The 22,158-nt window shown below is 37.6% G+C and overlaps 1 long non-coding RNA gene across 1 annotated transcript in view; it reads left to right on the top strand.

The window, feature by feature from the left end:
- Window positions 1-22,158, top strand: part of LOC131082646 (uncharacterized) — a 73,180-nt gene that overhangs the window by 25,409 nt on the left and 25,613 nt on the right. Inside the window, exon 4 of the long non-coding RNA XR_009114373.1 lies at window positions 15,790-15,850. This is a non-coding gene — a long non-coding RNA (uncharacterized LOC131082646). The remainder of the gene's footprint in view (window positions 1-15,789; window positions 15,851-22,158) is intronic.

Here is a 22,158-nt window from a genome sequence, read left to right as displayed (position 1 = left end):
CTAAAGAGATGACAGATATTACATATTCTTCGTTGCCATAATTTAAATGTTCATCTGGTCGTGCATATATTGCCTTGAAGTTCACACTGTAGACTTTTCAGAGATCTCCCTTTAATGACACAAACATCCACAAACAGATCTCTTGATACTCATATATAAGTGTATACGGCTCCTAGGGAATGCATCTCTCTTTCTGCCACCTTATGGCATGAGGAAGCTATCAGCTCCTGAGAGAATACCCCATGGTGCACATACTGCCAGCTGCTGGAATAATTTTGTGCCATTTGCCCTTCTTGTGGTGCCTTAGGTCTCACAGCAAGATGTTGAGCTCGGTGGGAAAATAGGAGAGTCTTAAACCCCTGAAGGCTTCCTTAAATTATGGTAATTGCTGGTGGGCAGGTGGAACAGCCGATCAGAAACTTCTGCAAAGGAAGTCCCAGGCATCCTTGCTTTTCCACACCAGTGCTTGCTTCAGGGTGGTGTAAAAGCACAGCCAAAAGACAATGTTCCAGAAGCTGTGTTTATTTATATGGAGAGTCTCATGCATTTTTCTGGACAAAAAGATACTTTGTGTTTTCAGCCAAATAAAACCAGTTAACGTGTGTGTCTTCTTTAGTGAGTTTAACTGGGACTTACTATGAACAATTCTGATTTTTAATCTATCAAGGTCTGGACATCAGCAAAGTTTTTGTCTTCTAATGCAGACCCATGTTCAAAGTTACAATGGCATCTTTGGTGCTGATAGATGGTGGACCTAGTGGGATTTGCAAAGCACCTAAATGTTGCAGGCACCAAATTTTAATTGGTGTCTTCTGCTTGGGCAGAATCCTAAAAGAGACATATCCACTAGATGGCAAATTATCTCACAATCAATTGTGATATCTCCTAAGTTTCAGGTGTCAGACCTATCATTCCCATAAAAGAGTCCTAAATTTTAGTTGAGGAATCTGAGGTTGCTACAGACTTCATGGGAGACTCCAGCCCTTCTCTTTGCTTTGCAACACGCAACTTGTCAATACCTAGAGTTTGTCAACTCTAGTTGACTAACAAAATCATAGGAGAAATATGCCTTTGAGACACTTGCTGTGATGGCCCAAAAAAACCACTTCCAGTTGTCTTTTTTTACCTATCTACTTACTGCTTGCTCCTAATCAAGTAAAGAGTAGGTTGCTGGCAGCCCAGGTTTATCCTATGAGAGCATAATGAGTCACAAGACTGAGTTCTGTGTGAAGGAATCATCTACATGTGTGACTGTCCATGTTCAGAAAAAAAAAGTTGTGCAGTACAAAACCTAAAACTAGAACTGGTAGCAGCTGATTTAATAGCTGGCTTTTCTTCACATTTCTCTAGAAATTGCTTGAGGTCTTGACAGAAATATCTGAAATACTGTTAATTCTTGTGACCTCAGATTCAGGCCTACAGGATGTTTTGATCAGTTCTCCAGCTACAGATAAGGTAGATTTTTTTTTTTCTTTTTGCTAGGGTCTTTTTGGTTTTTTCTTTTCCTCTGAGATTAGAGAAGTCTTTGGCTTTAGCTTCCTTTTCCCCAGACATTACCTTGAGCATCAGCCTGCAAGGTGGTCAGGCAAGACCAGACTTTGAGCTACATTAAACTCAGACAGCGGGTGTGAATAAATACCAGATACCATAAACCAGACAGGAGTGTATAAGCAAATAGTTTTGGGTGCTAAAATTAGGTGTACAACTTGAAAAGTAGATTTCTGGTCCCAGCTCTTGCTGTGAAAACTTCTTTAGAGTTTTTAACCCATTGGCTAATACGAGGGTGAGAAATTGAGGATTACTGCCTAGGATTATCAAAAACCATTACCCCTAATACTCCTTGCTGCATATTCTTTTCCCTTAATGATGCCACTCAAGTTTCTTGCAATGCGGTGCAGGAAAGGCAGCATGTTGCCCATGGCAGTTGTTCATCCTATCAGGCTCATTCATGCTATTCTCTTGGAATACGTGGGTTGGACTTCCCTCAAGTTAAGGATTCAGTAGTATTTAGTGCAATGTTTCCTACCTGTTCTGCCACAGAAAACATCTACTTCTGCTGCCTCAACTGTAAAGGAATGGTTCCCTTCCTTACTTTGCAAGCGCATTGATACCTCTGCTGGAGTGGGGTCTTCAGCAGGTGAGGAGAGTGTGCTAGGCACCAGCCTACATACAATGGGCATGTGCTGGTGACACAGGAACCTAGAAGAACTCTTAATTGGGAGGCATCTAGCAAAATTGATATGCCTTGAAATAAAATGAGAGAAGGAGATATGCCTCGAAATAAAGTGATAGAAGTGCTGCCTTTGAATTTGATTGGAAGTTTCAGTGCCTAGAGAGGCACTTATCTGATTCTTTGAACAATTAATTACAAGTTTAACTTTGGAATTCTTCTACCCTCTGAACCCTAAGTAGATAAATAAAAGCTTTTTCTTTACTTCTGCCTTTACTAAGAGCACTCTGATGGTTCAGTTTGTCCTCTATGGAGCCTCAAGGCTTCACTTGTGTTGTGGCAGACTGGTTTGACATGTTTGTCATCTTAAACATCAGCATGACACTGCAGCAGAACGCTGGTGATTTAGGTGTAAAATACAATTAAGATAAAAATAGTACAGGGAAATTTCACATAATGTGAGAGACCCTATTCTGGCATAATTCCATGCCCTCCAGAATATCCTTCCATTAAACCGATTGCAAAGCTTATATGCACTAGAAATTGAAAGGCAATGTGGGTTTATCACTTAATCTTCAATATTAGTTTGTCCTTTTTTATTATTATGTGGGACACTTTAGTGGAGTCTCTTCAGAGATGATATAATTTCATTCTTGGTTTTCCATTTTAGAGTTGTCAGTGGAACAAGTATTCTTCATAGATCATTTTGACCTGAGGTCTCCTCATCAAAAATGAGGACCATACTCTGAAATATGTTCAGCTTTCTTTTGAATGTGTCATGAATTTGCTAATCTTCAGGTCACCCTCTATGCCACTCGGATAAATTATAAGCCTAGAGATCCTGCAAATGCTGAGCAGCATCTCTCTTTCTCTCTTTTTTTAGTACTTTTTCCTTACAGTAGAGATTTTTTTCATGCACAATCACTTTAATTTATCAGGATATGTGTTAGGCGATTTGAATAAGATCAACACTGAACTGAACTTTCACCCAGGAAACTAAATTAATCTTGATATTAGGGGAACAGTCTTTAGAAATACTAAATCTCCATTTTGCAGAAATGTAGCAATTTCACAAGAAAGTGAGAGTGAGATATTTACAAAATCATTTATTGACACACTTGGATGGTCTTTGGATTAGAATAAGCTTTTATTTTTTTCAAATTTCCTCATCACTGATTATATTGGTTCAGGCTCTTAATGTGCAGAACAACAAATTCCTGCAAATCTGGTTCATTGAGGTTTTTGCACTCTAGTTCATTATGTTTCTACCTCTTAGCTAGATCCTGTTCTGGTGAGGAAAATCCCATGGGAGCTACACTTAGATCAAACTGTGCATACATAATATGCAGCTGACATTGTTTATGAAGTGCTAATGGAAGTGGCTGATTTTGCATCTAGTGAAGTTGGTAAATGCAGAATAAATCCTGAACTGAGTATGTATACATGAGCATTATTTGTTGTGCACACGTATCTTTATGTGGCAGATATGCCAGGGACAGGTGGCACTGCTAAGAGCTATGAATGTGAAGACAGCACAAACTCAGCAAGACTAACAGTCCTTGAACTGGAGAGGTAATGGTTCCAGATTCCCAGGTTACTTATGCTGCAACAAAACCGGAATGCTCTGGTTAACAGTATATGTGTTTGCTCCTAATGATATCTTCCTGTTGGAAAACATGATTTTAATGAGATCAAAACTGGTTAGATGAATTTGCTTATTTCACTGAAGCTTCAGAAAAGCTATTTCATAACTTAAAAATATTCTCTTTCCAGGTCTGTAATATTTTGGTTTTTTTCAATTTTTAAATAGCTTTTGAATTTTAAAAATGCATAAAATCAAAGAATCACAGAAAAAATCACATTGAAAGGAATTTAATCCAGTCTCCTCCTCATAATGGGCTCAATGTTATACTCAAACCAGTTTATAGAGTATACAACTGTAGAAAAAAATCAGATGTGAGACAAAATATTGTGATTAATGATAAAGCAAAGAAAAAAGATAAATGATGCTTTCAAGAAAATTTGAAATTGTCTGCCTTTTTTCTGGTAAATTATTATCCAATATTGAAAAGATAAGTTTCCCAGGAAGCAGAAGCTCTTTTATAACTCATTTATACCTTCAGTTGACAGCATCACAATGTACTAAAGCTAACACAATAATAACCAGATTCAGCAACTGAAAACCTCAAGTGTGAAAATTAGAGCTGGTCAAATGTCTGTACTGTCGTAAATACTGTGGTTGATTTACTCAGAGTGAGTATTGACTGTTCTTGTACACAAGAATAAGCTTCTACCCTAGAAGAATAGCAATCCAACTTGCACACTGAGCTCAAGCAAAACTAATATATCCTTCCAGCAACAAATGGAAAAGTTTATTCCAAACCGTGAGACTACCTCCTCTTTGGATTACCTCTCCTCTTTGGATTCCTCTGCGACTCTACAGCAGTATCTTAAGAACCAAAATTCTGGAATCCGTGCTTCTGGTACCCCAACCATGCTAAACCCTCTTCATTCACCTGGTTCTCACAGTCATAAAAAACTCTGTGTCTCTCCTATATCAGCCTCTTGAAACAAATAAAAGCGAACCAAAGTAAAACCACTGTCCTGAAACATATAAAATTAAATGAAGCAAGTTTTTCAACATCCCTCTTCCCCACACTGTTGATACCATAACCAGGGAAATGAACATCAGCTTTAAAAAAAATCAGCCTTCTTGTATAAGAGCTGTGGAACTTAGTTAAGCACCTAATACAGCCTGGAGTGCTTACTTTTAATTTTTTGACACTTTGATCAGACAAAATGCTGTTGGCAACTTTGTACAATATTTTGATAGAAGTATGTTATGAACAAACAATTCCTGTTGCAAGTATGACAAGAAGAGACAGTAAAGGCGAGAAAGCAGAAAACAAACACATACATAAAGACTCACAATAAAGAGGAATAAAAATTTTAAAAGTAACAACAATGAAGACAAATAATAAAACCAAAAACAAATGGTAGTGGAAAGAATCTAGAAGACTGAAAGATGAAAAGTGCAGTGAAGCAGCAAAATGAAGAATACAAAAAATAGAAGAGAAAAAGAAGAAAATAAAAATGAATTATATAAATCTATGTACAATCACATTGCAGAGAAATAAGGGAAGCAAAACAACTAGGGAGATAAGGAAATAACCCAAAAATAAAAATATGGATGTTAATTGAAATGTTTGCTTTTGGAAGCTGGGAACAACAAACAAATTCTGTAATGTAAAATAATAATGAAAAGCAAGGGGCAAGCCAAGAATTTTGAAAGAAATTTCTTGTTCACATGCTTAAAAAAGTTTCAGGCTCACTGATTTTAGGATTTTTTTTTTTAGTCTTCTGATTACTCTTTAAAGGTTTGAGTTAGTACATCCACCAAAAGCTTTGTGGAGGAGCCAATGCTAAGAAGATGCTGTTTGGTGGATAACAGTGAAGAGGGTGTTTTCAACTGTACAAGCAGATGCAGGACAGAGGAAAGGGAATCATACCTGGGGGTGTTTCTGTTAGATCATCATTCTTCTTAAATACCCACAGTAATCTCCTAGTTGGGTTCTACCACTGTACTACTTATTTAAACATCTGGAAACTCTTGTAATGTAGTGAATGATTATGATGCCTGGAGAGGATCAGAAATTTCGATATGACTCTGAAACTGTAGCTGAACAAGAAGATAACACAGACATGTCCTAATCCTGTATCACACAACGTGGATTTTTCTTTTGTGATTCCCTATCCTTGCTCCTCTAAATTCTTTCACTGTCAATAAAGATTTCCACTTACCTATTTTAATTGCAGTTTTGGCCGTCTTTCCTCTCCCCCTCCTTTTTCTGTTGTAAAGTGCCATACTGGTGATACCTGTTCATTAGCAAAGGGGACAGCTAGGGAAAGGAGCTTAGGAAAAGCAACTGGGAGCTGCACATAGGTGGTCAGTGAGGAAAAGTGGGCTAATTCAGAGAACTGAATGGCTGGCAGACACAAGTAGGCAACAAAAAGGAGTCAATGTAGATAACAGGTGTTGTTCAAAAATGCTGTGTTGGTAAATAAGAGGAAACTAGGTACCCCAAAGCTGAATCAGCACTGACTTGCTGTTCCAGAGGCGTTTTAAATATTCATCCAGAAAGTACACATTGAAGCCTTGACGTGTTTGAGAATGCCTTGTCCCTGCACTGGGATCACTCAAAGCTGTGTGTCTCCTTGACTCCAGCAGCTGCAGCAGCAACCGTGGATGTGTGGCTTTTGGAAAAAAGCTGGTACCCAGTCAGTCAGCATGAGTGTAGGAAGATTAAGCCTGCAAAAGGCCGTGTAGCTATATCTCCATTCCCTCTATAACAGCCCTGCACTGTTGCTTCTGCTCAAAATGCAGTTTTCAGCTGGGTTCCAGAGATCCAAAGATGCTGAGAGGTAACAGATGGAGGTAGCCTGAACCAACTCCCCAAGGAAGGGTCTGCCACTCCAGCAGAGCAGTGTTAGAGCTTTTTTAACTGCCAGACCATAGATCTAGGTGGCAATTTCCATCTTCAGGGAAGCATCAGTATACTCAGATTTCAAAAATGTAAGTTAACACTAACCTCACTTTTTATTGCATGATTTATAGAGAATTAATCACACACCATATTTTGTGAGACTCCAATTCAGTGTGAATGACAATTTTGGTCAAAACCCAGCAGGGTTTATTGAGTGAATATACACACACATGTATGGATATATTTTTTTAATCTTATATTGACAGTTATTGAAATACTACCTCCAAAGCAATAATAGCCTGCTGACATCTTTTCTTATTCTAACCTGAGAAAAAAGCAGAATAAAATAGTCTATCAATTTCACAGCAGTGAAAGACTTTTCTTTTTTTCAATGACAGTTTTGCCCACTTGATTAGTAGGACAGGAAATTTAACTGCAATATATACTACTTTGTTCTTTAGATACAAATATTTAAAGATAAAAATATTATCTTGTGGGGTTTCCTGACATCCTGGGGCAAAAGAAAAGGAGGAATATGATTATCTTTAACCATATTAAAGGCTAAGGTAAAGATTGTGAATTTGTTTTAATTAAACCAAATCACTCTACCAGCTTTTGCCCTAAACAAAGCCATTTTAGCAAATTCTGTCGAATGAAACCCAAGTGGGACGAAGTGCCAAGTATTTTGCTGCCAAATCTGTAAATGCTGGTGACATTATCTTCTTATTTTGCCAGTTTAATAGCAAATCAATTGTAGGATACTACAGAAGCTCAGCTCCACAATCATCAATTATGGTTTCTGTATTACCTACAAAACAAAACAAAACAAAAAAAAAAAACCACCAAAAAGTAAAACCTTTCTTACTATCAAATATCAAGTTAAGCCTGTACAAGGCAAATAAATATACTGAAACTATACTGAAGATTCATTGCTGTTGGCATCATTGTTGGTTACAAAAAGTACAGCGTTGTTACAGCTGGGAAAAAGTAAGGCAAAAGACTGTGAAATACAGTAGCATGAAGTGTTGTATTAAAATTTACAGTAGTGTTCAAAGACAGAGTTGTTCAGGAAAGTGCTATGCAGTTAATAGGTAAACATCATGACTATAGAAAGTTTTTTTAAAAGTTCCAAACCCAGAGTGATGCTTTGATTCCAGCTTTGATTATTAAACATAACACTCCATGTGATATGAGGGTACATTGATTTGGAGATGTGAACCTATTGCAACCTATCTGTCAGCAGCTGCAGCAGGCTTTACTTTTTCTGTTGATGAAATGTGTTAGTCCCCTTTGCCATGTAAAACATTCCTTTTGTTAAGTTGGAGGAAGCAACTTGTTAAGAAAAATCCTCAGATTTGGGCTCTAAATTTGAGGCAGCACAACCATTGGGAAGAGCTATAATTCAGCAAGGGTCCTTAGCCCTTTTTGCTAGAATAAAGCTTACTTTTGGGCAGAAAGGCAGGCTCAGACAAAGTGTCCGTGGCTTCATGGTTTTTATTGCTATGCTTGGGATGAAAAGACATTTGTGGTCTAGCCTCTGGGGGATATACCATGTACCTTGTAAATGTTAGGTCACCTATTGATTTACAGCTTTACTTCTGAAGTTTCCTGGACAAAGAAAAGTAAACCCAATAACCCTTCTTTTGAAAATGTACTTTGCATGTACCTTTCATTACACAGCATTTCAATAAAAGAAATAGAGCTCGATGACTTGAGGCAATATTCTATTTACAGATAGTTTATTTTTAATTATCTTCTGCCTGTAATGCTTACTGCCAGATTATATCTTCTATGCACTTACACAGATTGGTAGTGGCTGAAACAGAAATAAAATCGTTTGAATTTTTTCTTAAACCCTTGGCTTTTTCAAGGCTTGACACTGCAAATAGAGAATATGGCATTGCAACTAAAATGTTTTGGTATTGAAGACTGTCATGGAATCATAACAAGTTTATAGGTGTTTGGAAACTCATGTTTTCCAGTTACAGCAATGCCTGCTTGTCTGGAGCAGTTGCTGTGGTTATTTTTCCACCATAGCTAGTAGAGGATGATAGCACTGTCAAACCACATGTCTCAGGGAAGGCTGATTGCCTTTTCAGGGCTGTCTAGTTTTGCTTTCTTAACATCTGGAGGGAGTGTTATATGATTTGGACTCCAACACAAATCAGAATCATTGCAGTGTGCAAGTATTAATTTGTATTTATGTACCAAAGTTTATATTTTAGCATATTGCACAAAATCCCTTACTGCATCACTAAATAGTTGCACTCTATTATTTATTAACCAGTTTTCTACTGACAGCAATTTCATCATACATTCTTAAGGAGGAGTTGTTCTTCTGGCATATATTTGTTTTTGTTATAATAATCATAAAATGCCCCAGAAGGACTATAAAGTGTGCCTGTTTCTACAATCTGTTTATGTAATGCTTATTATATGCACAGCATATATCTGCTTTTCAAGGAAATTGCAATAAAATGTGCAAATAACAATTTTTTTAAGGCAAAGACTTTTTATTCCAAGCGCATTGCCAGCAGCCAACAATGAAAAACAGAGTAAGATATGTATAGTGTGTTGTCACAAGATACATCAGATGTGATCACTGTTACAAGTCTCCTTCCCCTAAAGGTATTTTTTCTTAGGCTGTCCTGAAGAAAGCAAGCCTTTTGAACAGGCTTGGCAATTTTCTCTGCAGGGTCAAGAGATGTGCAAATTAGAAGTTGCCAAAAATATTTCACAGGCACATACAAAGACCGTGTACTTGTCTTTAAACAGCCAAAGAATCTCAAGTCTAGCAAGTAGACTAGAGATATGTCAAGTGATGAAATTGAATGTGAATGTAAAAGCTTTTCTCTGCTAAAAAAGAACACAGCCTTTAGATTAATATTAGCAAACCCTGCTATGTCACATTGCTACAACAAGCATCTCTCTCTGGGAAATAAGAATACATTAGTTCAGGTCAATATCTGCACTCCCATCAGACAAAATTACCTAACTGTCTTTGTCTGGTAATGATAATGACATTGCTAGCCTCCAGGGAGTTGACGTCACACAACCGAGCGACTCAGAAGAGCGCAGTGTACAAGTGTATGAGTGAACCGGCAAAGACCTCCACGGGTATGGACTGATTCAGCTGAAGGATGTTGTTTCAATGCCACAAAAAAAATCCAAATATGCCCCAAGCTGCCCTTAAAAAAAACCCAAGCAACTTGCAAAAGAGCATTTTAGGCGTATAAACAGTTGTAAGTGACCCATCAGGAAAGAAACTATTTCAAGAACAGGAGGCGTGACTGAATCAAATCTGTGATGCACAAACCACACTCAGATGTATACATGTGTATTTGCATTTGTCACGGATAATCTTCCTTTCCGCTCTAAAAAACTGAAATCCTTTGACTAATCTCTGTATATATTCACTGTATATATCTACTTACCTATATGCACCTGCCTACCTCCTGGAAGTGCACTCAGGTCTTCCAAAGACAGCCAGGAGAAAGTAACTGAATGTCAAAGCCGGTAAATAAGGTTAACTCTGCTGTATTATCATCATTGAAGTAACAGTGGCACATGAAATCCTTTGCCACTAAAGGAAGAATGACTGTGAAGTGTTTGAAAGCTTTATCTGTTTAATAAGAAAAGAACAGCTAGTTTATCAGAATGATTGTGCGGGCTAAGGTAGGAGGATTTCTTTGGTGTTTGTTCAAGGCTTTACATGAAACTAATTCTCTCTGTATATTGCATTTATTTGATTAAAAGAGAAGTTCAGTCAATACTGCTGTAGAAAAGCCAAGGCATGTCAGAACTCATTAAAGTACTGTTTGTACGCTGACACTGATGAAAGACCTGCTGCTGGTGCTGCTGCGAGTCCATTTCGTTTTTATTCGACATCAAGTTGCTTTGCCTGTACTGTCAGAGCTTGTATATGAAGCTGCAGTACCATGAAAAAAGAGCACATCTGACAAGGAGCCAGGGGTTTCTCAAATGATACCTGGGCACTGCCTCATTTGCCTGGTGTGTGATACAACTGGTCTGGGCAATCTGCTTTTCATTTTCTTTCTTCCCCATCTCAAAATGGTCCCTATGCTCTCTCCACAGTCTGCTCCAAATAGCTGCATGTGGGAGGAGATACCTGCAACACAGCTTCTCCTACCCGCAATCCGCTTCACACATGTTTCAGACGGGGAAGAGAAATGGGGCAGTCACAGGCACCCAAACTCAACACTTGTGAAAGGAAGGAGCTCTGCTAAAGCAAAGTCTTCTGCTGCCAATGGTTTTCAGCCCACTGGGCTGCCAGGAAAATCTGCTGTCAGTGGATGCAGCTTACCTAACATCATAACTGTGCAGGCAGACTTTTTGTAGGGCATTCATGAAGGCTGACTTAGCCTGCTCAGGCTCATGTCACCAGACTGCCTCTACAGCCTGGGCAGGAGCAGTGAAGCATGCAGGACCATTATGTGATCCTGTTTCTCTCTGGTGACTGCAGAGGTGATTATCCTCACTACGCTAAAGTTAGCTTCCATGAAAACGTTTTTAGTTTGGCTTTTATCAAAATGACTGCTTTAGGGTCGAGCAGATTATATTCCCATAGCTCTGTTTTGACATGCTGTTTTGCTTTATTTCTCTCTTCATGGTGCTTCTTAAGCACTGCCCAGAATTTTTAGAAGCTTCAGATCTGATCTGATTCATCTCTTTTGAATAGCCTTGCAATGTTAGCTAGAGAAGATCCTTTTTATTCCCTCTTTTTTATCTGCACGCTAGATTTTTAAAAGGATTTGTCCCATCCTGCTCATCTGAAGTTTTCTTCGTTGCTTCCCTTTAATGATTTCTGAGCACACTGGTCAATTCTGATCATGTTTATAAGGGCACAGATGTCTCAGAAATACTTACTGGAAAAAAAATACAGAGGGGAGGCTGAAGGACTTGGGCTTGATTAGCCTGGAGAAGAGTGTCTCCCCTGTATATCTGTAAGCAGGTAATCAAGAAGGTGGAGCTGGGCCCTTCACAGACTTGCAAGGCAGAGGAAGAAGCATAAATAGAAACAGAAGAGTTTCAGAAGCTATTTCTCCAGGTGGACAGTGTCTGAGGGAAACTCCTCATTCACACTGGAAGTTTCAAGATCCAGCTGATGCAAGGCCTCAGCAACCTGTTGTGATCTCAGAACTGACCCTGCTTTGAGTGAGATCTTGAGCTAGAGTACTCCAGTGGTCCTCTTCAGCCTTGATTATTTTGTGATTTGTTTGATCCATAGAGAATCTTAAGCACTGATGAGCTTAGGTAGGATTGCCTAATCAAACTTAGTGGGTTTTTTCATCATATTTAGAAGGAAATATTTAAATGTTTGTCTATATTTTTAGCAAATAAACTACTTAAAACTCTTTCTCTACACATATATATGCATTAACCTGGGAAAGCTGAGTTTTGTGTCGTATGAATCTCAGAACTACATGTGACAGTGATAGTTTGAAATCCATTCTTGCAAACATGTTCTGGGATTTAGATTCCTTGCCTTCTTCAGCATTGCCTCCATATTATTACTTTCCTCTGACTCTAGAAACAGAAGATTTATATTCCCTCATCAGGAAGCTGCCGAGCCTCACTCACATTAATGACAAAAACCCCTACAAGCTTCACCCTGTATGTCCAGCCTGGAAGAGCCTAAATCCTGCTGCAGGCAATCAGCCTCAACATCATTCAAATGCCCAAACAAAATCTTTACCATGAGAGGCAGCAGCAACATGCTTCAGCATCCAGAATCACACCCTGTTGTGGTCTCAACTATTTCTCACCTCACAGTTCTTTCAACAGAGGAAACACTTGAATGAGAGAGGAAATAATAATTCTTATAAAGACCAGGAAAATTTTCTCTCTCAGCCTCCACTCCTACAAGGCAGAGAGGCATCCAGATGAGCCCAAAGTTCTCACTCTTTTGCCCTTCTATCACAGCTGCTATCATCAAAATGAAGGTTGTCAGGTTGGCTCTGAGGTTGTTTTCTTGGCAGAGCAGTCGAGCATAGTGCTGCTCTGATGGCTACACTGCACACAGGACACAAAACCAACTCCAACACTGTTCCCTTGCTTTGTGCTTGTGAGACCTCTTGGAATGAGAGGAGATGTTGACGCAGAGACACTGTCTCAGCATCTAATGCAAACACCTGCTGTGGATACCCTGTCTTTATTTTTTCCCCAAGAAAGCTTTTTCCTTCAACCCAAGGTCTTGATTTGTCTTGACCAGGGGTCATCCTCAGAGGCCTGTCGCCCTGAAACAAATTGGCAGAATATTCTCATCTTATTCCACCTGGAGAAAATTTGGCAAAGACCTAGATTTGGCAAGCAGAAAGCAAAAGTCCAACTTTTCCCTTTTAAATGACATTTTTAACTTCCATGGAAGAATTCCATCTAGGCAATCTACTCCAGAGTTTCTATTTGCTCCGTGCAAGATAATGCTACTGCAAACATAGTAAGAAACTTGTGTTATTTAGCTGAAAATTACATTTTGGGGACAAGAAAATAAAATAAACTTGTTGAAAGATTGACTCTGCAATGTTCTCTGCAGGAATGAATGGCAGGTGAATAGCCCTGGCACAAAGACACCATGGGCAGACTGCATGGAATGCCGGATAAGGACACTAGACGTGCACACAGATTAAGAATTAATAGGGTTTATAAATATATTCTGCCAGTCAAACAATATTATCTTTAATTTCAACTGCAAAAGGGGTTTGCATGCTACATGTCTTTTTATATTTGTGAGTGCTAAAGCTGTTTTAGTAGAATGGACAGGCGTGCATTTCATATTTTGGTAGTAAATTAAGCAATGACTAATTTTAATTCCCCAGGTACTCATCCAAAAAGATTATTGGGCAATTTAGGTCTCAATATTACTTTCTAGATGCATTCATTTCATAAAGTTACTCTTTCTTGAAATCCTTGCAATCCTTTGTGGTTTTTGAGTGTTAAATGTTTTTGTTTGTTTGTTTTTCTCCACCTCAAGAAACTACAATTTTGGGATAAAGAAAAAGGGAATTTTTATATTAAGAAATCATTATTATTGTGAAATAACTAGGGTGGGTTGTTTTTTTTTTTTTTTTTTTTTTTTTCTTTTTTATTAAGAGATTCTGCTCAGATTTCTTTTTGAAAAGATTTGTTTGAATTCACAATGAAAATACTATTCATACTTGTTTTAAAGGAATATCATTTTTGGAATAATAATTGGAATGGTTTTCCTGTGGAAGAACTACCCCAAGCAGGTATCACAGCTATGCCAAATACATTTATTACAATCCCTCTTGAGAGAAATTCAGCCCCCGTCAGGCAAAAACTCAAGAAAAATAAAGAATGTTTAAACAAGCAATCTGCTTGATGTTTATCTACACATGGGCACACATGCCTAATATTCCTGCTGACAACCATTTATCTTTTCCCTACTGATTCTTTCTGGTGCTTCATGTTAGTTAATTTTTTTTTCATTATATTTTTCCAGTTGTATCCCAAGTTTATTATGTGATTTATGACCAAAACCATGATCTCTGGTCTAAATAATCTGCATCCTGAAAAGAACATTAGACTAATATGCCACAGGATACTGAAACACTTCACTGATTGCTACAATAAAAGTCAAAAGGATTGATTGTGTAAGAATTCCTTCAGGTCATTAGATTGCTGTGGCAGGTGCTGGTTTATTTGCAAATTCCAACAAAAAAAGCTGGTTTCCAGAAATATAAGTTTGTGCGGATAGGAAAATTACAATGCTTGGAATATTTCTGCAATATATGTCAGCTTCTTCATTTTCATGGGTTGGACAAGCGCAGACCCCATAGCAGACAGTAATATATTGTTTTGGGGAACAGAAAGGACAAAGTGCTTGCCAACATTTCTGAAGAGCTTGATATATACATTCAAATCTAGATACAAGATTATCTTGATGAAGTTCTGGAAGTTGATAAGATTATTTTTATTTGAGTTAAATTAATGTGTCTGTTTGTATACATGCATGTACTTATGCACATCTTTATATTCAAGTGGGCAATTCCATCTGGTTTCTATTACCTTTGGTACAAAGACATGGTGGGATAGACCTATGAAGGGAAAATGAATTAGATGATGTTTGTCAACATCATATACCTAAACTCAGAAGACGAAAGAGAAAGAAAAAATATCTTCTCTAAGTTGACCTCCTGTGTTCATCACATCATCTTAACATGTTCATAAAAACATTGATTGCAATGTCTGGTCTCACACATGGTTCTTTCTTCCTCTCCTTCCTTCTATCCCCATGCAAGAATCTGGGGGTTGAAGCAAGTTACTTTCCAATTGTTGTTACTCTGTGATATGCCATACACATTTTCTCAGTGAGACATATCAAAAAAGGCACCTGTTTAATTTGAACGCAGAGTACCTTAGTTCTTGTGAGAACATGTTCTGCAGTCTTTCAGAGACATAAGAGAACATTTAATTGGGAAATAAAATTTAAATAAAAGTTTAATCATTGAAACACTGAGAATGACTCCAATAATCATCTCATCTCCATGTCACACCTTTAAAATCCAAATGAGACTAGTATGTGTACCAAGTGACACAGTAGATGAGGAAATTATAGTAACTTCAGGATCTGAGTGTCATTGCTCAGTGCCATTAGAGTGAAGTTTGAGGGGTGAAATTTGGTAGCATGGACTCATATCCATAAAATCGTGGCAGCACCAGAGTATGCTCAGCTCTAAAAACAAACTGGGAAGACTGGTAATGTCTCCTGAACTCAGAATTAGCCTCACTGGTCTCTCTCTGAAGTTTAGCAAGATGAAGTGCATCTTTTTCCAATATCCCAGATGGTTCTTGTACAATCCCTATAACATCCTTCAGTCTCCTATTCCCTTCCTGCTTTTCCTTCCAAAATGCCACTGACTATGAATAATTTAATTTGCCTGCCAGAGTTCTCCATCACTTTCTCCAGCCTTATGAGAGTAACTTTCTAACACTGTATTTCAATGTCTCCTGGCAGAATATTTTCCATCTGCTTTTTAGATGTGTGAGTGTGGGAGGGGCAGAGGAGGCTGGGATGGCGGGGGTGGTGTCAAGGAACAACGCCAAGACATACTGCTCTTGTTGAAATGATCTACTGCTTCCTTTCTGTTTCCACAGGGCTTGATACACTGCTCTCACTTCTCTTCTGTGTGGCTGCTGTTCTTCACTTCTTCCTGAGGTAAGGATATGAAGGAAAGAGGAAAAAATGTCAACTTCTCAGTGCATAACTTTCAGAGTGTGTTTAGATTGGAAAAGTCTGTGAAATAAAGCTTTTATTCCATTATCCTGGGCTTTTCGTCTCAGTTAGCATTCTTGCTCGCATGAAAAGTATTTGAAGTATGAGCACTGATCTGAATGGACAGAGGGAACCGGGCAAGAACGTGGGCACCCACAAGGAAGGGAGCTGAACTCCATCTCTGGCAGAGATCACTCTGGGCATCGCTCTAGGAGCAGGGAGAACAAGGAGATTCTGGTTATCACAAAGTGTAAATAACATAAAGCCATAGCTGTTCTCCAAGATCCTGTTAATAGGAATAACACAAGGTTATTTGCCATGTGGATTTTAAAGGGTTTGCCTTTACAATGAAGGAATCACAACAACGAATAGTTTTCCTCTATTTGAGCTGGGAGGACCTGATAAATCTTAGGTCATCCCTACACCTAGACATGCCTTTGAAGTGGTTTTCTGTGACAATACATAAATAATGGGAAACTGCAAGAGGCATCCTGAAGCAGTCTTTAGGATTGCATTGAAGTACAGTTATATAATAAGAAGCAGCAACTTGGATTAGCTCATGAAAGTCAAGAAACATGACAGCAGGCATTATGCTTAAAGTGGAACTTATTAATGATAGATTAAATAATGCAGTATCCTGTTCTTCTAAAAGGCTATTCAGGCAGTTTGATGCCTGTAGCTATGCCTGGTGTGCACCCCATCACATTCAATCACAGATGCTCAGTCCGGCTGTGCAGGGACTTTATGTAAATAGAGACCTCTTGGAAATCCCACCCACCTTTGCCACAAGCCAAGGAACTGAACTCATTCTGTGGTGCAGTATTAGATCATGGAAACAGAATGCAGAAACCTTTGTGCAGATCTGCTGCCGACATGCAATGTGGAAAATGGCTGCTGATTGCTCCATTTTCCTAGTGATCTTGTGCATTCCTTTCTCCTGAATTCTGCCAAGTACTATGACAATTAATCTAAATTATATAGCTTCTCAGTGGGTAATTGATTATTACATATAGTAGCATTTTATGCACATTATGTGTTTTCTTTAGTAGGTAGTAGTTTGAGCTGAATGACTGACAGGGAGTTGGATGAGAATTTCCCAGTCTTGAGAGTTGCAATGTAAAATTATCTCACTTAGATGTTCACGGGATAAAGACATGACTTTTTCTTTTGTTTCTAAAATCATTAAAGCTGAATTATGTTCTTCTATTGCAAAGTAGAAAACTTAAGTTACTGATATGTATTTGTCAGTGTTATACTGTGGATATATCACCACTTTTTGTCTCCATAGTCTTAGATGAGTTTCACAGATGAAAATCTATATGCAGCTGCGTAATTAATTTATACTTTGTCAAAGTTAGGAAAAGATTTGAATGGCAATTCAGAAGAATCTCATGCAATGCTTAAGTTAGATCATTGCTCCATGTACCTTACAGTGTGTACAAGACAAAGACTGAAATCTACAGCTTTGTTCTATTTTGCATTAAATTGTAGGGTTCTTTTTTCTTCTTCTTCTTTTTGAGCATATGCCACCAAGCATGCTAATGAACCAGTCAAAGAATCAGCTGTACTAACAGTTAATGAGAATTCAAAGAGATTTATTTAGCCTAGCATCATCATTTCAGTGAAGATTCAAAGAGGATTAATTTGATTTATGTCAAAATGGAGGAATCTTTATATAATCTGCAGTCAAACTTTCATGAATATATTTATTCAGACTTGCAAAGTTCTTAAAATTCATGTGTAAAAGGCTATGGGAGAGAAGACAATATTTATTTATATGTAAATCATTCTTTTTGTGCATAAAATCTATTTTAGGTTTCAAATGTGTCTATATCTCCACTTTACAATGCTTGGGAATTTGCAGGATAAAATGTGGAGCTTTTGAAATCAATGAGTTTTTTATGTGATTATAATGGACTCCAATATTCATTTAAAAAAATCTGATGGGCAGACACAGGTAAGAAAAGATTATACAACATAATTCTTAAGGGCACTCTACCATACCTCAAAGAAATGCTTTTCTGGAATACACATCACACATACAGAATGCACATTAGTGTGTTATCAGCATTTCATTGCTCTCTTTGGAAAAGCTGCATGAGTCACATACCCAAGTAAAAAACTCGTGCTAATAACGTCATTTCCATGCATCAGAATTTCACATATAACTATATTGAGCATGGAAAAGACAGCTAATTTTAAAACCAGCAAGATTTGTAAGTGCATCACTGTTCCTCAAACCCTAAATTACCATTTCCAGGAACTGTGTATGGCATTAAGTGGCTTTTCATACACCATTTCCATGGCTGTTCATGCACTACTGCTTTCACACAATGACCCCATATCATGTGTGATGATGTTGAATCACAGATGGCTTTAATACAAAAAGCTTTGTGTTGAGCCATTTTCTTCACGTACACATTGAAATCCAAATTATTCATGAGTAACTGTGCTGTTGTTAGACAACTTGGGCTGTCTAAACTCCAAATTCACAAGATTATTTATGCTTGGTCAGAAAAGGGAGCAATGATAGCATGTAGTATCAAATGACCTGACTGGTGTTTACAATGTCCTTCTGTTGTTTCTGGTTTGTTTTTTGGTTTTTTTTGTTTTGTTTGATTTTTTGTTTGTTTGCTTGCTTGCTTTCTTTTTCTTTTGGTCCCTTTTATTGTTTTGTTTTGGTGTTTTTGTTTGTTTTGTTTTTTGTTGTTTTTAATGTGTTGTCTTGTAGGGCTTTTTAAACAATAGGGAGAAGCAGCACGTGAATGCAATCTCTTGGTCTGACTTGTTCTTTCAAGACTTTAGGTGGCTATTTCCAAGTCAGTGGATGTTAATCCAAAACCAACTATGAAAAACAAAAGCAGTTTACTTGATCAGAGTGGCTATTGGCAATTTATATTAATGTATAGATTAAGCAAACCTTCAAACTGATACTTGTTTAGGCATATAACATGAGAAAAACAGTAGATTTAATCTTCTTTGCACCAAAATGTCAGTTTCCCACTAACTTCGCAGCACAACACAACACAGACTCTATTTCACTTCAATATTCTTTCATGCTTAGTAAGGATATTTGCTAAAACATTTTGTCTCTGAAATGACTTTCATGCTCTCTGGCTGTGGCCAGTGTTCTCTGTCAGCCATCATGTTCAGCACATATTAATAATGTTATGCTTCAGTGATAAGAAATTAACATCTTGTACTGTCCAACTCACTGTATGGATCCTGCACAGAACTGTTTAGACATTCAGAATGAAATATTAGCCTTGGCATTGCCTCAAAAAAGTGAGGTAGGAAAAATCCATTTTATTCCTAATTTTAAATAGCCACATATATTTACTTTCTATACTAACAGAACTAATATGTGCAGAATAATACAGAGTAATTCTTCTTGGCCAGAGAAACCTAAAATCCTTTAAGCATGTGGAAAAGATACCAGCCTGGTCCAGTTCAGCTCCCACGGGCATCACAAGATATTCTGCCACTGCCATCTATCAGTTGGAGCAGAGTCTGGGGGGCTCTGAACAATTCAAAATCTAAAATAAACTTCTGAAAAAAAATTGAAAAAATGAGACAAAAGCTTCTTTGACAAAAGTAGTAAAATCTGTTATCTGTTCCTCCCTAAATGAAACCTTAAAATGAAAGAACATGTTAGGAGATTCAGTTAGAGCAGCAGGATGGAAGAAATCAGGCTTCTCATAAATCACATTAGGCCAGAGCACAACTAGCAATGGCAGGTTTAGACCCACCATAAACAGACTGACTTGTCTTGTGATGGAAAGCTGACAAGGCTTTAGCAGGGCAAATCTCACTGGCTGCTTCAGGTCCTTCTCTCCTTTCTAGTCAGAGTCTTAACAAAATGTGCAGGAACATGATATACCCAAGACCTCTACGTTTGTCCTATCTTGTTGTAGCTGGCTAACTCATTAGGCAGTTATTAGGTGGTACTGACAGATGAATTCAAAGACCTTATTTACTAAAAACCCAGTTGAAAGCAGGATTGTAACAGTGCTCTTTAGGTGACAGTCTCAACATGATTTTAATTAAAGGGTAATTTTGGTACATAGCTATACAAATAAGCAATCAGGTTATTTTAATGTGATTTAAAAGGAAAGAAGACTCCATTGCACTGAAGCAGGAAAAACATTCTGCACAGAACAGTTAATAATGATGGTCTAAATATCATCTGCTACTGCAAAATGCAGGTTCTGTGTTCAGTCAGTTGTGTTATGATCACTCTGTTATGTAAAGTCAGGTCATGTGAATGTAATGCCATTTAATGGGATAGGTTATAAAATCAGCTCTCATCTGAACAAAAATCCATTACAATTTCCCATTCTTGCCTTGACAAGGGATAAAATCTTTGGAGTGGCCTACATATCTTGGCTCTGAACATATGGTATTTCATTTTAAAAGAATGAATTTACTTTTCCTTGGCCCAGAATGTAATTCTAAAAAGCACTCACCTATACCCTTATACTGCAATGTGAATATGTTTCAAATACAGGAAAGTTAGCTGTAAGTGACAGAGCTTGAGATCATTGGAATGGCAGCAGTATGGGGCTCAGAACTACTAGTATCTCATTTATTTACTTTGCTTTTTTGGCTTTTACTATCTCATTGAGCCTAATATTTCCTCTGTCACCTGCACCTGCATCAGGTGATACAATTCTAACTCAGGGTAGTTCCTGTTCCATGCAATGCAACAGCATTGTAATCAGTAAAATAAAGGAGTGAAAAATCCCAAAAGGTTGTGTCTTACCCTGCTAAACATGGAACAGCTAAATATGGGAAATATCTTCACAATCCACATCATTTAACAGAGGTAATTCCCTTTTATTCCTGTTAGCCCTGTATTCAAGAAGTGGCATGTTCCCCTCATCCATGCCTCTATGCTTCCAAAGCTTATATCCTTGTCCTGCAAGAAAAAGGAGTAAACATTACATAACTGACATCATACCCTTCATAGAGTGACCTAGAAGGACCACTTCAATGTTTTCTTCACAGGATAAAGAGAAAAGAATAATCTTGCACAGAAAAAGAAACATCGGTCTCAATTTGAGACCTTGGATTTTTTTGAGTCAATCTATTCAGAAACTTAGTTTTCCACACATGAGATGTAGAATGTCTCTTCAGGCCTTTTGAAAAACAGATTACTCAAAAAAACCTTAGGTAATCATAATAAAAGCAATGCTCTTAGACCAACCATGAGCTTGAACTGTCTCAGTGGTTATTCATAACAGAAATTTGAATATTTTTTTCACTGATGTATAATGAAAGGAGTTAAGTCATACTCTAAAAATGTACTGTTTTTTATAAAATATTTAATATGATCCTATGCTATGTAAATAAATTGTAGAAAGAATAATACATTAATTACTACAAGAGATCATCTTCCACCTAATTAACATATCTCTTGAACTTCCTCTTAACATATACTGTGGATGCTATCATGTTCTAATGTGTTATTTTTATAATCTGTCCTTTTTCTAGAAGTAAAAATGGGATGAGTACCATTTTGGATATGGAGATTTGTTAGACAAACTCTCTGTAAGGCTTCCCACATAATAATCTTCTTTTGACTTTCAGACTGTGGCCTCACTTTTAAAATACATATGCTGCACATGGAAATATTTCATATCTATTTGGAAGTGAAATGAAAGTATATTTTAACATTTAAAAATGTCAGGATATTCTCTCCTGGTTTTTCTATTTCCTAAATAAATGCAAAGGGAAAGATTCACAGCTGCACTTGTCATAGGGCCAGGAGAGTGACTTTTTCCTTTTTTCCTTTCCTAAGTTTAATGGAAAGCACTATATGATTAAATAGTTTATGAGAATAGGAAATAAAATTTGTGATGTCAACCTTTAGATACTGTCCAGTTTCTCTAAGGGGCCTAGAAAGAACTGAAATCACAGTTTAAGACTATTGCATTTACAATGGGTACATTACACAGAATACCAGGATTTCTGGTGTTGGCTGTGGGGTTTGGGAAACCACACTCTACTTATACTCCACTCCCACTTCACTTCACTTGTGTTTGGAAAAATTCATCTGAAGAAAAAGTGTAGTTCTGTAATTCACCTGTTACAAGTGTTGTCCCAGTCACTCATGTCAGCTTTGCATGACTTGTGCAAATGCACAGTGATATCCCTATTAATTTAAAATTACAAAATATTGTCCTCATCATTGTTTTCACAGCTAGACAAAAACAGGAAGGCTGACATTTGTATATTTTGCTTTAATCTGA

The sequence above is a fragment of the Melospiza georgiana genome, chromosome 4, assembly GCF_028018845.1.
Source record: "Melospiza georgiana isolate bMelGeo1 chromosome 4, bMelGeo1.pri, whole genome shotgun sequence".
NCBI lineage: Eukaryota > Metazoa > Chordata > Aves > Passeriformes > Passerellidae > Melospiza > Melospiza georgiana.
The sequence above is the reverse complement of the archived record's forward strand: the minus strand, read 5'-3'. Positions and strand labels throughout refer to the sequence as shown.